Source organism: Pleurodeles waltl, chromosome 11 (genome assembly GCF_031143425.1).
Source record: "Pleurodeles waltl isolate 20211129_DDA chromosome 11, aPleWal1.hap1.20221129, whole genome shotgun sequence".
Taxonomy (NCBI): Eukaryota; Metazoa; Chordata; class Amphibia; order Caudata; family Salamandridae; genus Pleurodeles; species Pleurodeles waltl.
This window is the reverse complement of record NC_090450.1, coordinates 691,045,057-691,062,096: the sequence shown is the minus strand read 5'-3', so window position 1 is coordinate 691,062,096 and position 17,040 is coordinate 691,045,057. Positions and strand designations below refer to the sequence as shown.

The 17,040-nt window shown below is 42.1% G+C and overlaps 1 protein-coding gene across 3 annotated transcripts in view; it reads left to right on the top strand.

Annotated features, from left to right (window-relative positions):
• Positions 1-17,040, top strand: part of STAMBP (STAM binding protein) — a 131,828-nt gene that overhangs the window by 40,561 nt on the left and 74,227 nt on the right. The window lies entirely within an intron of this gene.

Here is a 17,040-nt window from a genome sequence, read left to right as displayed (position 1 = left end):
CAAGGATAGTCTCCTGCCACAGTTGACTTCCTACACTTGGTAATATTTTTACAGAATTTCAGAGCATCAAGCAGAATGTGTTATTCTCTGCACTTACTATTAGCTTAGCTGGGTTTAATATGGTGTAACTGAGTCTGAGGTCATGTGGAGTTTCCTTGGCTGCGATGGAAGAGAATCTGGTTTCTTGGACTACCACAGTAACATCTGGAAAGAAGGATAGTTTACTTCTGTGATATTTAGTTTGAGCATTTTCTTGCTGTAATCTCAGAACCACATCCCTGTCTCTGCAATTGAATATCTTAGCTGTATTGGGACATAGTGAAAGACCAGGTGGTGGTTTTAGCACTAGCCCTTTCCACAACAAAACAGGATGAAAAGTGCTTCCTTCTGAGCACATCAGGGAGCAAGGATTCTGCAAAATATTCTGCTCTATCAAACAATGTAGACTCCAGAAATTCCCTTATGCTTATCTTATAAAGTGTGGTGCACACTTCTAAATTCTATTTTTTTCTTGGTAATAATGGAACCAGTTCTTTCAAGTCTGGCTGTGAGCTATTTAGTGGAGGCAGTACCTACTTCAAGGTCTCATATGTTTATCAACCTCATTCATCCTTTGAGCATCTGTTTGTTCATTCCTTCCCTTGGTCCAAATGTATTGACTTAGAGATTATTTTGGAATCAATCCCCCTAGCTAGTTATCATACTCTGCAATGACGCTACCATATCAGGGATGTTGATCGCCCGAAGCGCGGGACATATTGTTTGGGGTCAGAGGCAACAAGTTCTCATGTTTATTTTGTCCTTTGGACAAGTAGGCCCAACCCACTGCATCACAAACCCTTTGGCTGCCAGTTTACAGAGAAGGGAACTGTCTGCAGTTGAGGTAATGTGTGTTCATATGTTAATGCTGTTTGAACTTGTATTTATGGTTCATTAATGAGAAGTCTTCATTATTAGGGTGAGCGCTGTAAACAAATGTTTTAAGGTCAGACTGGACTACTGACAGTGGTTCCATTAAAAAACAAAACAAAAAAAACACACGTTTTAAATGTTTAGCAATATGAGGCCAAGTATAATGCTCCCAGAATGCTGTGTAATTAGATGCAAATGTTTGCAGAAGCTTGTAAACAAGGGTGATGATTCTTTGCTTTCAAAATAAAATGTTCAGAAAAAAATGCAAGCAGGAAAAACAACGTTTTGCTACGATGAAAATGTAGGTGGTATTTCTTTGAAGAGTCATTTAGTAAAAGGTGTTGATGCATGCTAGTATTTTAAAAAATCAGTGTAACCATTTTCAACAAGATTATGGGAAGCATGAAAATAAACAAGCACTGGGAAAGCCAACCGATCCAACATTTTTTGTGAGTCTTTTGGTTTCGTCAATGCGTGTCTTGTTTTGACATAGCTTTTATTACACTTTATTGTTTTGGGAGTTGCAAGGCCCTCACCATTGTAACAAACACTTGCAAAAAGAAACAAAGTTTTTGGTCTCAAAAAGCACACATTACTACCAGTGGCATAACAAAAGCCCTGCCGCCGCCCCCCCCGGAGCCCCATCAGCACAGCACCTACCCGGAGTGAGGGCCCCCTCCATGTTCTTTGCAGGGTGTCCCCTCCAGTTCTGTTACTCCACTGATTGCCACAGTAGTTCCTGGCACTGAACAAAACTACTTTGTGTGCCAATATGCTCCTTTTGGAAGAACAAAGTGCGATCACGCACATTAAAGCCAGCCTATAGCTAGAGAGAGAAATAGATGTTTAATAAAATCAAAATGTCTTTGTTAACACCAGACCTAATTAGGGACCTCTGCTTGACACCCTTAACACAGTTTTGTCCTCTCTGTGATGGCGAGTCGCTATGTACATTGCCCTCAAGGCATAAAATGCAGCACTCTTGGTTCACGATGTATTTTAAAGCTTGCTACACCAGAAACGAGGTGAAATAGGTACTGCTGCCACTCCAGCACTGATATTTGTAAAGGACTTTAGTGCAGAAGGCTATAGCTGCCATAATAACCTGCGATGTTGGTCGATCATGTTATTACTTCTTCTTAATTGGAACGTGGTAGCATTTGTTTCCTATTTTTATTCATTTAATTTATCTTGCAAATGCTTGTTGAGTTTGTGTGTATGTCTTATTATGGATAGTTGAATGAATGTATGTAAGAATGAGTCAGAGGGTGGATGAATGGATACCCGAGTGCAAGGGTGAGTGACAAAGTGCATGTATCATGAGGTATTAAGTATCTTAAATCACCAGTATCTGAAGTGGCACTTTCATTAATAGCCAGACCTATTGGCACTGCCCGTGCTTATTATTCTCCATACCACTATGCTTTCTTCTCCATTCCTTTTGAGTCTTTGCTATGTCATATGCCAAGGGCATCCAAATCATCATCACTTTCAGAAGTTAACTATAGTGGTGCCAGATTTTTCATTCTGATTTTCCAGCAGTTGCAACTCATTCAAACTGAATGGAGAAAGAACAGTCATTTTTGGGGGGGTAGGAGTAGTTTTGGCAGTGGTGCAGGCAAGATCAGCAGGCCATCAGCTCTCTGGACTAAGAACCCGTCCCACCCATTAAGTTTGCTAGAACCGTGAGTCACCACCACCTTACCTTTTCTGGTCAAATCAGCAGTCTCCTCATCCTGCTTTTAAAACTTTTTTTGTGGCTCCATTTACTAAAATTCTCTGCATTCAGGCCGCCCTGCTTACTTGCTTCATTGTCTGCAAATTACACAGAATGCTGCACCCAAGCAGCCACACCCTTCTTTAAGCAATTGCCAAAGCTTCCCTGTTTGTCAAGCATTCCTTCTTCAAGGCCATGTTTGTTTGGCATTGTGTTCTACACAAAACTAGTCCTTAAACTTAAGGTTGGCCCTTGCACTCTGGTTATGCAAATCTCAGTTCCACCCACTAAATTAAGAAAACTTGAATGAATAGTTGAATTCCCCCTCTTTTCTAGCAGTTGAGCTGTGGACCTCCCTCTGCCCATCTTTGAGTTATCACTTGCTAGGGAAAATTTCATAAAGAACTGAAAACTCGCCTCTTTCCGCTCTGTTTTTTATTCACACTGCCTCCCTATATTGCTCCAGCGCAGGGCATCCAAGTTGGGTAACAGTGTTATAAGTGCTATTTCATTCATTCAAGTGCTGTAGATGGCCCTGAAGACCATTATGAAAATTTGTAGAGTTCATATTTTTTTTCACTATAGCCTGCCAACTTGTTAGAAGTACAGCAATGCAGAATTGAATGAAGTAGTTTGAAAGTTTTTTTGTTTTTTTCGTTGTTGCAGAATTGATGACTTTGTCTAGGATGTACATGACCTACGTGAGGTTGATGAAGAAATGTTCCAGGGTTTTAGTTAGCTAGCTGAGTTGTTGGTGAGGGGTTATTATGGAAACTAAGTTATCCTGATGGTTGTTTCCAGTTCGTGTTCAGCTGGTAGCATCCTACTCAATAAAGTTTCCATTTACTCAGTGGTGCTGAGCACAGCTGTGCCCACTGCCGCAGTCCTCACTCAGGTCATATACAGGGTCTGAACTGAGCGCATGCGTATCTGCTCTCTTCCAGATAATTGTTTAGTCCGTCAGGAGGCTCCTCTGCTGTATCGCTCTTGTTGGGTCTCATTTCAGGTATTTGAGATTGAAGAACTCCACTGCTAGGTATATCAAGGAACTCTGGTGTATCGCGTATGAAGAAGCCGAAAAATGGGATCAGATCGCCCAGCGGGCCAATGAAATCAAGACTACCTACCTCACTTTATGCCATGCCACCTCCACAACCCTGCCAAGACAGTTCTACAATGGTACACCATTGATGCACTCTGTACGATTAAGGGGCAGCAATCCAGCACCTCTAGAGGCATGTGCCAGCTGAAAATCTGGGCTCAGCTGGGAGCGCCGAATATGCAGCCATCTTGCATCCTGGCTGGCACCGTCCCAATCCCAGTTGAATTTCTGGTGTGTCTTTTCTAGATGGCTACTTTGCTTATGGGCAAGGCAAGTAGGGTGTCGTCACAAACTGATCCTCAAATGCAAGTTTGAACCTGGCAGATACATAAGATAATACCATTCCCTCTGCAGTTGGACAATGCTGTGGTGGTGTGGGATAGTCAAATGGCACAAATTTTACCTTGTGCTGCCCTTTTGATAATAAGATCCCCCCCCTAACCTCCCACAGTTTGAAACAACATGAAGGCAATAAACCTCACTAGGACAGTTTCCCCACAATTTACATTTTATTTATGAGCGCTGCCCTGTTCCTCTATGGCTAGTAGTATTGGGTGAGCTACAGAGGAGCATTATCAGCTCACAGCTGCCTCTTCCTCCTATTTCCTTGTTTTTAAGTGCTCCACCCCCCCCCCCCCCCCACAACCATGGGCAAGGTGCAGAGAGGTGCAGTATGGGAAGAGAAGCTGTTTTAGTCAGTTAAACTACTATGTTGTGAAGTTTGGTGGCCTCCTTCTGTTGGTACTTGGCCACCGTGTGAAGCTAGAAATTTAGGGTTCGTTTTTCATGACCAACTTTCACAGAAACACCACTTTGTGAAACTGTATTCTAATTGCTTCCTAATTTTGTCACTTTTGAGGAAAACATTTGCACTGATTCCCTTATTCTTTAAGAAACTGATCACATAGCTGCTGATTATCTATTCTGTATTAGATTATGGCAATATGGTATGCTTGGGACAACCAAGTTTAGAACATAACGGATGTTCGTCATCCATAACTTGGCTGCCTGTCTCATTTTAGACTTTCCAAGCAGAGAATGCTTTTGTCTTTTTGCATTCTCTCTTCTTTGGTTGTCAGTTTATTAACAAGTCCACTTCACAGGTCTGTGTGTGTGTCACATCTATTATTACCAATACGAGTACGTTCTTCATAAAGTCATGCTTTCAGTTTGTCCCACCTAAAATATACATTGAGATCTAGCTCTGCCTTTGTTCTTAGCATACTATACAAAGACTATGCTAGACCTGGTGATCAAGCGTGCCTCGTAGATGGTGGCCGAAAAATGAAACTCTCTTCCTTTGCCTCTTTGGAGTCACCAAGGTCACCTAGCATTCAGGAATCAATAAGACCTGGTTATTTACTACTTTGATGTACTTTTTATCAGTTGCTTTCCCTACAGTGAGTCTAGTGCCAGAACTCCTTGGTTGAGGTTACCATGTGTTCAACAAGTTTCGCTTAATTCCTTTTGGTGTAACTCCCTTGGTAAAGGCAAGGGGAGCCGTGCAGGTTACCCAGGGAAGGGTAGTAGTTGTCTCTCCTCCCACCTGCGCTTAAAAGGCTATTTTGTTTTGAATTTCCTCTCTCACCCTTGCGGAACTGAGGAAGTGGACATATATTCATTTATCTACCCTTGGGCAAGGGTGAGGGGCAGTGGTATGAAAATTGGCCTAAGTGCCACCCACCTGGTCCAAAGGTGAGGGCACTCTTTCTTACCCTCTACAAAGCAGGCTTATTTAGCGAACATTTACTTTTTAAACACTCCCCCTTGCACACTGGTTTGACGGTGTATTGGGTGCCTTTCTTTTCCTGCGTTGCCCAAGTACAGGGATTGTATAGAATTTACCCCCACTGCTTGCCCAAGACCATGGAGGTATATCCCCGCCAACTTGCTCAAGGGCCTGGGTTTTTATTTTTTTAGAACAACCTTCACCTTCTCCAGGGGGTTGTTTATAATTTTCCTAATGTTTCCTTGCCCTAGGGTGGGGTAGTATGTGCATTTTCTCCCCTTGGTGTAGGGTGGTATATTCCCTCTGAGGGTAGTGGTATAATCTGTAAAACTTCCAAGGGCCACATCCTTGCCTTGCTTAACTGTGGTATTCATTTGCCCTTCATCCTCGAATGCCCAAGAGCAACCAAGATTTTTTTCTTGTCCTGTGCCTCAAATATGGCAGTGAACTGTCCCATTCTTCCATAAACCATCAAATGCCACTGGACATAGAGGAGCAGCGCAGGGCACACCTGCTGTGTAGCCTGTTTGTTATTGTAATCTGGTATACAATCTTGATGTGTATGCTGTTGCACCACACAGTGGAGTGGTACAAATGATCATACCTGCATTTGGCAGTGTGGGGATGGTGAGGGCTGGTGGCGGTCGTAACAAAATTGCAGTTGTACCTCCTTCCAAAAAGAAAAGGGTACACCCCCTACCCCCACCCATCTCAGTTTGCACCTTCCATCTTGGTTGATGGTAGGCGATTGATTCTTTCCCTTTCTGCATCTCCGAAAGCTAGAAAAGCTTTTTTTTCTTTTAAGTTAAATTCTTTAGGAAAATTGGCATGAAGGGTAAGTTCTAACCTCCCCCTCCGTGTTGCACAATACTAGGGGAAATTAAGTACCTAACCTCTTGCTCCTGCCTTGCCCAGTGTGCGCAATACATAATTTACCTACCACACCTTGTCTTACTCACTTTGTTCCGTTGCCTTTTTTCAGGTTCATAGTTGGATGCTGAATAGTCATTTCTGCCTAATGCTCCCAGGCACAATCAATCTAGTCCACTTTTCTGTACCTTTGTTAGAACAACTGGTTACTTCTACAGTTCAACGAGAAAACACTCAAAATCTGCACATGCTCTTTGCCTGTGAGCCATCCTTTGATTTCTGCCACTCCCACCCCTATTGAATCAGTGCTGTCTTCAAAATGCATGACACCATCTACGTCTGCTAAAAGGGTCTGTGAGTAAGTGACTGCTGTCTAGAAGTCACTCCAATGCTCAATGTGATCTTGTTCTGTTTCAATTATTTTAACAGTTTATACACTCACTCCTCCAGCATATCTGTTGTGAGACTACAACGAGGGGGAATGTGGCTTGGCAACATGGCTGCATGGCCGAGACTCCTTGCAGCTCCACTAAGACCTTGTGTTTCTGGAAAGAATATGGGAGTTATATAACATTTTACTGACAATAAGAGACTCATATCTACATGGTGAGACCTAGAGCACATGCTGGCCTTTTTTGGAAGCAGTTTGCAGCATTTGACAGAATGAGAATGGTCAGCTTGCAGTCCACTGTCCGCACCCCCTATCTCAGGAGCATATTGAGAAAACTGACCCAGGCAAGAGCATGGAAAACGTGGAGAACGCGAGTAGGGCTGCTGCATCCTGACAGTGTAGCGGTGAGCTCAGCAACCACCGATGCCGCAGGAGTTGAGGGGGTCCCTCTGATGATGATAAGGAGTTCTGAAGGAGTCCTGAGGCTCTGCGTGACCAGGATCCATGAATCTTCTAAAATGGCAGACGGACTGGAGCAACCGATTAGTAAGCTGCAATAATCGGCCAAGATGAAGGTGCAAGAAAAGAGTAGTGTAAAAGTAGAAAATTGAGGACACGCAAAGGAAGGAACAGAGTGATATCTGTGTCGTCTGAGTGCCTGGGCGGAACAGATGTGAGATGATCGGTGCTCAGGCCCCTGATACTGCTCGGGCTCTTCTCACCAATGCCTTGGAGTAAGACTTCTGTAACTCACTCAGTCTGCAGCATGACAAAGCAGCATTGAGGGGTCATCTGGTTATGAAGATGTGCACAAGGAATCTTTGAAGCAGAGGGGCTTAACAAGCTATTAAGTTCATACTCTACCATGGGGGGCTTACTGATGGGGTATACTGCAAATGGTCCGGAGACTAGAATCGCCTAGAAAATAACTGACCAACCTATAAGTGGATCCGTATTGGAAGGAACAATGTTACAATCCCTGAGTGATCATAGCTCTGAGCCCAACTGACTGATCACGAAGCAGCTACATGCTCCCAAGAAACCACAACTCAATCACCAGCTACTTTGCAACAGCGTCACCACTGCCTCCAAGCACATCCTTATCACCCAAAGAGACGACAATCCTTGAAGTCAATCTGGCTCTGACAAAGAATTAACTTGTCAGTCTCCAGCAGTATAAAAATGACCTAAGTGATGGCTTAAGAGCAGACCTGGCAAGCTCGTGCATCAAACTTGAATGGAAAATCAGTGACAAATTTGACATCCTCCAACAGAATCTAGACTTTGTGGGTTCCTGGATCCTCAATGCAGAACCGAAAATTCAGTCCTTCCATCAACGTGAGATCTCAACACAGAGGCATGATCTACTCCAGGCAACTTTACTCAAATGCGAAGATCTTGAGCATGGGTCTAGAAAAGAAAAACATCTGCATTACAGACTTGAAGGCAGGAGTGGAAGACAAGAACCTAGATGCTTTTTTGACAGGCCTTTTCTCAAAACTGCTGGCTGATGGCCATCCTGAAGTGCAAACTGATTGTGTGCATAAAATTGGCCCATAGTTATACTGCACAGAGATGTACTGTCAAGCTACTTAGCTTTAAAATCAAAGAGGCCATACTTGTTGCATCACTGAAAGTATTAGACCACTTTTCATGGAGCCTCTTGCCCGCTGTACGAGGACATTGCTCCAGCTTCTTGTGTCTGACTGCAAAAATTAAGACCTCTGAATGAAAAAGTTTGCGACAAACAAATCCTAAATCGTTGGACATATCCAGTTGGCCTATCCTTAGATTATAAGCAGAAATCCCACCATTTTACAGAGGTCACAAAAGCAGCACATCTGTTTGGCTTCCACCTGAACAGAGCGTTTCAAGGGTATGACCCTGATAGCAATCAAATATCTTCGGAGGGGATATCGGAAGACAGTTCCCCAAGGAGGTCTCAACACATGCTTAACCAGCATAGTGACAGGAATCCCAAGCTTGTGATAAAAGACAAACGCTTATCACTTTTCTAAAATGCTCCCACGACTTATGGAACATTTACTCTCCTGAAATGTGGATTCCAGAATACACCTGAGTATCAGATAAAGGAAGTGTCCTGCCACACCCATAAAGGTTTAGTTAGGTTCATATAGGGTGTTCTGTCCTTCATTTTGCAGTGTGGTCATTCCCTCTTCATGAAGGAGTTATTAGCTCCTCCAATGTCTATCACTGGCCTTGATACTTGATTACTGTGTCCCATATCACTAGGGAGAAACCAGGTGGTACAGTCCCTGGCCATCTCCACCATGAATGCCAGATATAATGTGTGGGTTTCTATGGCTATAGGAAGTTAAAAGTAGTTTTGTTTTGTCATTCAACCTTATTTGAGGAAAGCAACATGCTAAAGGGGAAATAGATGGAAAGATCCGAGGATGGGGACTACACTGTTTATGTTTTTGTACAGGCAACTCCCTGTTTTAAGCACCCACACACTGGCAAAGAAATGGTTGTTTGATTGGACATGGTCTTGAAAGTACTCCCATAGAATATGAATGGGCTTCATTTGGCGAACAAACGCAATAGACTGTGGGGAGGATAGATTTGACATCATAACGTTGCAGGAAGCCTATCTAGGTAGACAAGATGACCACCTCCTTTAATGCAAAGCATACCCTAAAGTATCCAAATCCTCTACAAAGACCATACACAATGGAACAGCTTTATTCTTCCAAAGGACATTGGGTTTCAAGCCAACAGGTTGTTAAATTGATAAGGAGGGCATATTTGTAATGGTATCCGGAATTCTCCAGGGGAAATTATGCATGATTGCCACAATAGATGCTCCCAACACACGCCAGGCACCCTATATAAAGTCTTTCATTCAGACCATGAGTGTCTTTGCTGTGGAGAAGATCATCCTGATGGGGGACTTCAACTTGGATTGGGATGTCAAGGCTGACAGATCTCCTAAGACGCGGCCTCCCCTTAGGGCTCTTCCCCACTTCTACCGAGGAGGCATTGGGGGAATTGGTCTGCTGTATATGGTGATATCTCCACCCAACAACTATAGATTACACATTTGTTTTACACTCACTCTGCAATTATTCCGGGATTGATCATATCCTGGTGGGTAACTCTTATCTTTCATCAGTAAGGGACACCAGGATACACAATATTACAATTTCTGATAATGACACTGTAGAAGCCAGGTTCTCCTGGGGTCCCTCCCAGAATAAACTCCAAAAGATGTTTTTTGCACAGATTTACTCTGTGATAGTGTTAGGAGGGAAAAACTATGAACTCGTATCAAAGAGCATTTTGAACTAAATAACCCCAGAATCCCTAACTACCTTAAACACTGGAATTATTTTAAATATGTCAGCAGCCTTGACTAAACATAAAAACAGGGAGAAATCAATTTTCGAGCGAAGCTCCAGCAAGCAGAGATGGCAGATAAGGCACCACCGACTGGACTCCTGCAAAGGAAAATCATGGGGACAACAAAGCTGAGCTCTCACTCTTCCACTTAAAACGCACCAACTATGACCTTGGTAATGAGGTGGGATTGCATTTGGCTAGACAACCAAAAGAGAACATATGTAGATAATATAATCCTCGATAACCATAAGACAACCTTTTCAGAGGTAGAAACTTTTGAAGCTTTTCAGGCTTTCTTTCAAGCTCTTTAAACAAAGGATAACCTGTCCCAAGAAGGCCAACTTCAATACCTCAATAAAATTGAACTCCCATACCTAACATTAGAATGCTGCAACAGTCTAGAAACTCCCACTACTGTGGGGAAGGTCAGAGCAGCTATCAAGAGACTTAAACTCCCCACGGCTCGTAATCTGGACAGGCTCACTATCAAGTTTTACAAAGTCTTAAGACCACAGTGGACCCTGCATCTCACGCCTCTGTTTACTACATATCTGAAGGAAGAGAGGTCTCCCAGCTGATTTCCCAGATCCACAAACCAGGGTAAGACCCCAAGCTATATGCTTCATATTACCCAATAGCTCTTATGAACCTAGATGTGAAGAACTATTCTAAAATCATGGCATAGACTAGAAGACATAAAGCCAAGACGGATCCACCCAGATCAGGCCGGATTTATGATAACAAATGCATGATAACATTTATAGGATAGGCCACTTTTTGTGAAGACCAAACAGAGAGCATTTCCAGCTATATTGATGGCAATTGATGCCAAAAAAGCTTTTGTTTGAGTGGATTGGGACTTAAAAACTATGGTCAAATTTGGCTTTGACCCCGGGTTTATCTCTATGGTGCTAGCAAATTATCACAGTCCTATGATCAATGTTGCTGTCAATGGCCACAAGGAGGAATGGGTGCAGGTGGGAAGGGGTACAAGACAAGGTTGTCTGCTATCTCAGCTTCTTTTCATTCCTAATCTGGAACCTTTTTGCAGCTGTGAATGTGAAGGGGATTCCATTTGGCCAAGAGGACCATAAGATCTAGTTCTTTGCTGATGATGTCCTGCTGTTCCTAGCAAGTCTCTCTACGTCTCTCCCAAAGATCCAGAAAATGTTTGATGATCATGCAAAAGTAGCAGGCTTTAAAGTCGGTCTTAATAAATCCAACATACTTAACCTTACCCTGCCCCCAGAGGAGACTGATCAGTTATCTTGTTGATCCCCTGTTCAATGGTTCAAGTAGGCAATCACATACTTAGGGTTTATGATCGTCTCTAAGGTTGAGGATCTCTGAAGGACCAATTTTCCTCCCCTGTTACAGATGCTAAAGGATGATTGCCTGAGATGGGCTCCCCCATATATCACATAAATAGGAAGATTTGATTCGGTCAAGATGAACACCCTGCCCTGGGCACTTTATATTTTCATGCCACACCAGTCCTGGCATGGAAGAAAAAAAGGTTTTTGCCTCATTAAAAAAAACTAACAATCCAGTTTATTTGGAAGGCATAATAGGCCAGATTTTCCTTTAAATAGTTAGACATTTGGGCAGGCTGGCATTACCAGACTTTGTGATGTACCGTACGGCTGTCTAACTTAGAATCATTGCTCATTGGTCCCTCAGTGAAATGGAGAAACACTGGTCACAAATGGATAGGGTGATAGTTGGGTGGAGTATGCAGGATTTAATTTGGAAAGTTGAATTGGTTTGACCACCAATTGCTTATCTGAGTACGGAAAATATGCTTATGATATGGGACTGTGTCACAGGGAATATGGAATGGACATCTTTTCCTTCTCCACACACTCCCATACATTATGAGCCAGTCTTTGCACCTCCCGAGCATCCGGGGCCCTTTTGGGAAGTGGCTAGAGAGGGCTTTCTGACTATTTCTGAAAAGTTCCACAGCACAGGCATTTTGTCTTTAGTGGCCGATAAGGTTAAGTTCCACTGGTGTTGGGTCCTACTGCTGGTGGTTAGACAGGATGCCACTAGAGACTGCCTCCCAATTAAAAAGTTTGTGCAAACAGCGGGTGAGCCTTAAGAACGGATTACATTCCTTTAAAACTTATTGATGACAACGTCTGAAGCCCCTGTGCTCCCCTTTAAATCGCACAGTGTCAAAAATACTGGGATTGATATTCAATGGACGTCCTTCTTGTGATCATCCATACATTTTCACACTTCTTGGTGGGAAGGGAAGCTCTCTACAGAGTATCCTTTGAGTGACCCCACTAAATTTGGGAAAATTCTACCCTTTGGCCTGTACCCTTTGTTGGAGAGCTTGTGGCCTCAAGGGTGACTTTAAAAATATCTGATGGGGTTGTCCAATAACCTGTCCAATTTGAAACAAGATCCCGGCGCAAATTAAATCAATTTTGAATTATCCAATTCCGTTTACTCAGGAATTTGTCCTACTTTGGTTGCTCTCCAATACCCTTAAATACCAGACCATTGCAGACTGCATAATTACGTCTAATTGCCTAGGTGCTGCTAAAATTAGATTGTCAGCCTGTTAGAAGAAGGAGGAAGCCACACTCCTGGCAATGTGACATCTCAGGCGCTGAAATATACTCACGATGGAAAGGTTACCAGATGTTATATCTGAGACTCAGAAATATTTTGAATATGTATGGGGTAATTTGATTGAATACCGATCGAAGGGGCTTCCTATTTTGCTCTGCTCTACCCGCACCAAAGCCCTTAATTTGTTTAACTCTTTAAGATTTGCATAGTCACCAAAACTCTTGCCTATTGAAAGATGTTTGATTGATGTAAACCAGTTTATTAATCTTGTCACTCATGATTAAATGCAATGCTTCTGCAACTGGTCAAACAATCAATCAGTCAATCACTCAGGATTTATAAAGCACGGCAGGTGTGTACTTGTGTAGGATTTGGGAGGAGGGAAGGGGAAGGTTGTTATTTATTTATTTTTTAATCTGTTTCTTTAAGTCATATTTCTTAGCCTGGAATGTTCTGTAGAGATGCGGTTGCCAATAATGGCAAGAATGCCAGCTAACGTTTGATAATTGACATATACTCCAATACATGATTATGAAAATGTTATAAAACTATTTGATACAAAAGCTTCGAAGTGTTCAAAATAATGCTGTTTGCTTATTTCTTCTTTCATCATCAGCTTTATTGTAATTTAAAACATGAACCATAAAAGCATAATTACAGTATAAGAATACTAAAAAATACCATCAATTAAGAAAAAGCAACATTCAGCACAAATATAGGCACTATGTTGCCCCAATAATTTAACAGGACACATACAAATTTAAAAACAGTGACTATAAAGTACATAAACATGTAAAAAAACATGTTGCCATGGAATAAAAACAGGACAAAAAGCTGAGATCTCACAGTATGAGGCAAGAATCAATAAAAAAAATCAAAGATCCCCTAAGCTGTAAAGCTTGTTTAAGGAAGGTAACCACACCAAAGCAGACCCTGGGGTTAGGGAGAGACTGTACATATGAAAGGGCCGGGATGTTGGGAGAGTGGGGTACCTCTCAGCAGGGGAAACAAAAACTTCCTAGCATAACTGTTACAAAACCTGCAAAAAAAGGTAAAATGAGCAAGAGTTTGCAATGTGCACTCGTCACAAAGACAGATCAGGATTTCTTTGGGGTTAAACTGACCCAAAGGAAAATACAGTTGGCACCTGATCAGTCCCAGCCTAAACCTGGTGAGGAGGGCTCTATCGTTTGCACTCGACAATGTGACCAAGTAAGATTCCATGCCGAGGGTGGTTTGTACCAGCACATGCTCTCTGTTTGTATGTTTCAGCAATTCGCTGGCCTCCCTTTCCTTAATGAAGTGGTTCATAGAAGCACTTTTAAGCCATTTTCTGTCCTTCATCAAAATGTGGCCACTCAGTTTATTATACATATCTTTGACATACCTGAGCCACTGACTACAAAGGTCCAAATCGCAGGCAAGGTAATCCAGACTGATGTCCCTCTTCAGCGAGGCCTCCTGGTTTCGCCAGATAGAGCACCATAACTTGAGGGTAGCCAATTTAATGGTATCCTCCACATACAGCAAGCCTGATTCCTCATGAATGGTATAGCTTGATGGCCCTGGCAGTGCGCTGTGTAAGTGTCTGCAATTCCTATTCTCGGCTTGGAGGCCCTTGACAGCTTTATACCCCAACAGACCAGCGTCGTAAGTGAGAGTCTTGGCGTAAATCTCAACAAGGTCCGTCACTAACTTACTCCCTTTTTTGCTTATTGTTTCGTTTGAAAGGCATGATCACATCATATCCGTCCTGAAATCACTTCATTGGCTGTCAGTTAAAAAAAGAAAGAAAGAAACAACCTTCTAAATGCTTTACCATATGCATAAAACGCCTGGCTGTTCTATCTCACAAAACTGTTTCTCTCAAATGAACCTGACCAGAAACCTGTAGTTCGATAACAGGCATGTTGACATCTCAGTGTTTTACAAGAGAAAAGGTGGTAATTTGTTCAACTTCCATAGTCCTTCCTGTGGATTATTTTTCGCACTGCAACTGAGACTGGAAAAGGACTATCTAAAATTCAGATACTATTTAAAGACCCACCTTTTAAGCCTGGCATTTGCATAATCACTTCCTTATGGCAGCTTGTTCCCTAGATCTGACAAGTCAGATGCCTAAGAGCAGCTTCACGTTCTTCATTAAAGCACATTGGACTCTTGTGCTTAATTCACTTTTTGTCAACTTGTAGAGGAGGGGCATTTTAGATTGCAGACATCTTTCAGCACTCTTACCTCTACTCCACAATTGAGTTATTTCAAATGTCTCATATCACAGCCCCCTATTGCTAGCTGAACCGGAAGTGCTCTGCGGTTACCAAGTTAGTTTGTAGCTCTTTGCCAAAAACACCAAATGAATAAATTAAGTGGATGGTTATGTTGTGCATTCCTCCTCCACACCTGGCCTATGGTGTGGGGAGTATATTCCTCCATCTTGCCACAGGGTGAAGGGGACAGGTGTTTGGTTTGTATAACAATCCTCCACCGTGTTTATGGCAAGCCTGTGGTGGGATGCAAATGCCCCTGTACTTGGCAATGCTTTGAGAAGTAGTAAGCACCTACCTGCCTTGGGCAAGGCCGGTGGCTGTTGAAAATCCTTTCCTTTTACATGGTCAATGCAGGGACGAGACCCTTCAAGTGTGCCAGTAAAGACCATGGGGGTTATTACAACTTTGGAGGAGGTGTTAATCCGTCCCAAAAGTGACGGTAAAGTGACGGATATACCACCAGCCGTATTACGAGTCCATTATATCCTATGGAACTCGTAATACGGCTGGTGGTATATCCGTCACTTTACCGTCACTTTTGGGATGGATTAACACCTCCTCCAAAGTTGTAATAACCCCCTAAGAAATGAAAAGAATAGCCTCTGTCCAGTGCTTAAAGAATCTGGTACAGTTGGAAAAAGTAACAGAAGTAAAATAACATGACCGGATTATTTGGGAATTTTGTATTGTGGGCCATTAAGTGCCCCCTAAAAGGTGTTGAGTGGAATTTCGATTTATGTTTCATCCATGCCACCACTTATAAAACGTTAAAATTACATGTAAATGGAAAACAGACTTGTGTATGTTGAATGTGTAAGAGTTTGTATGACTTTGAGAAAGTAGGTGAAGTGACATTAAATTTAAATATTGCTAATCATTTGTTTGTGAAGGTTTTGTTATTATGTACAAGTGTCTGACATTTAGGACATGACAAGCCATGAGGCATTATTGTACATTATAACAGGCTCCATGATTGTCAGTGTGTATTTTGTGAATTGAAACATTTTGTATTTTTTGATATGTAAAATGTTATTTTGCACATACATAATCATTATTACAGATATATTTGTGCTATAGCGATTTCTATAATGTTGCAGAAAATGTCCAAAGACATATTTTTCGTTGGAAAGAGTGTATGCCGGAGGTGGAAATTAAGTTTAAGTTAGTAAGCCAGTTATTGGAGGTAATGTTATTGACTCCCTGAAGTACTACACAGATTGCAGATAGACAGAAGAGCAGGAGTCTTCTTCAACAAATATGTATTTATAAAAAGAGCAAGCAAACTATTACAGTACCATGTGGGAGATGCCCCGGGAGGGATCACTGGTGGTTTGTTGGTCTAAGGTAGCTGGCATCCGACAGTATTCATTGATCAGAACAGAAGCTAAACGTTGTTGGCTTAAATGGACATTTTATCAGTAAACTGAAGCTAAGTGCTACTGCTTGATATCAAACTCAATTCAGTGAGTAGTCTGTCTACTGAGATATACAGTGCACTTGCTGCCATTCTTTGATGAAATCTCTGTTTACCTCAAGACACAGTACGTTTTCTTACTGGAATGTGTAGCGGAAAAAGTGCAGTGGTTAGGCTTCTTACTGATGTTATTAAGAAGCATATAGAAACAGTTCATATGGAGCATAAGGATATTATGTCTTTTTGTACTGAAATACACTGGAGATACAGGACACCAGTCTGTCTAGTTCATACTACGTGAATACACACTGACAGATTACACCTACTACCTCTCTCTTCTGAAGTGCACAGGTGACAAAGAACGGGCTTCTCTCTTTGCATGTACTAAGGATCTACCCTCTATTATGCAGACACACCTCAGTAGACTGGCACTCTGCTTCCTGTAATATATACCAGCCTGCCCAGCTAGTGTAGGATAATCAAACTAGACCAGAAGAGTCAAGGGGCGTGAAATCTTGTTTGATATCTTGAAATAAATATATTTATAAAGATTTTGAATCATCAACACCTGTTTTGTGACTATCATCAGTTCATCAGAGCCAAATTAGTATAATTCAATACAGTCACTAGAAAGAAAACAAACATACTACTGATCTTTTCTGCATGTTTGTTTTCTTTGTAGTAGGTGAATG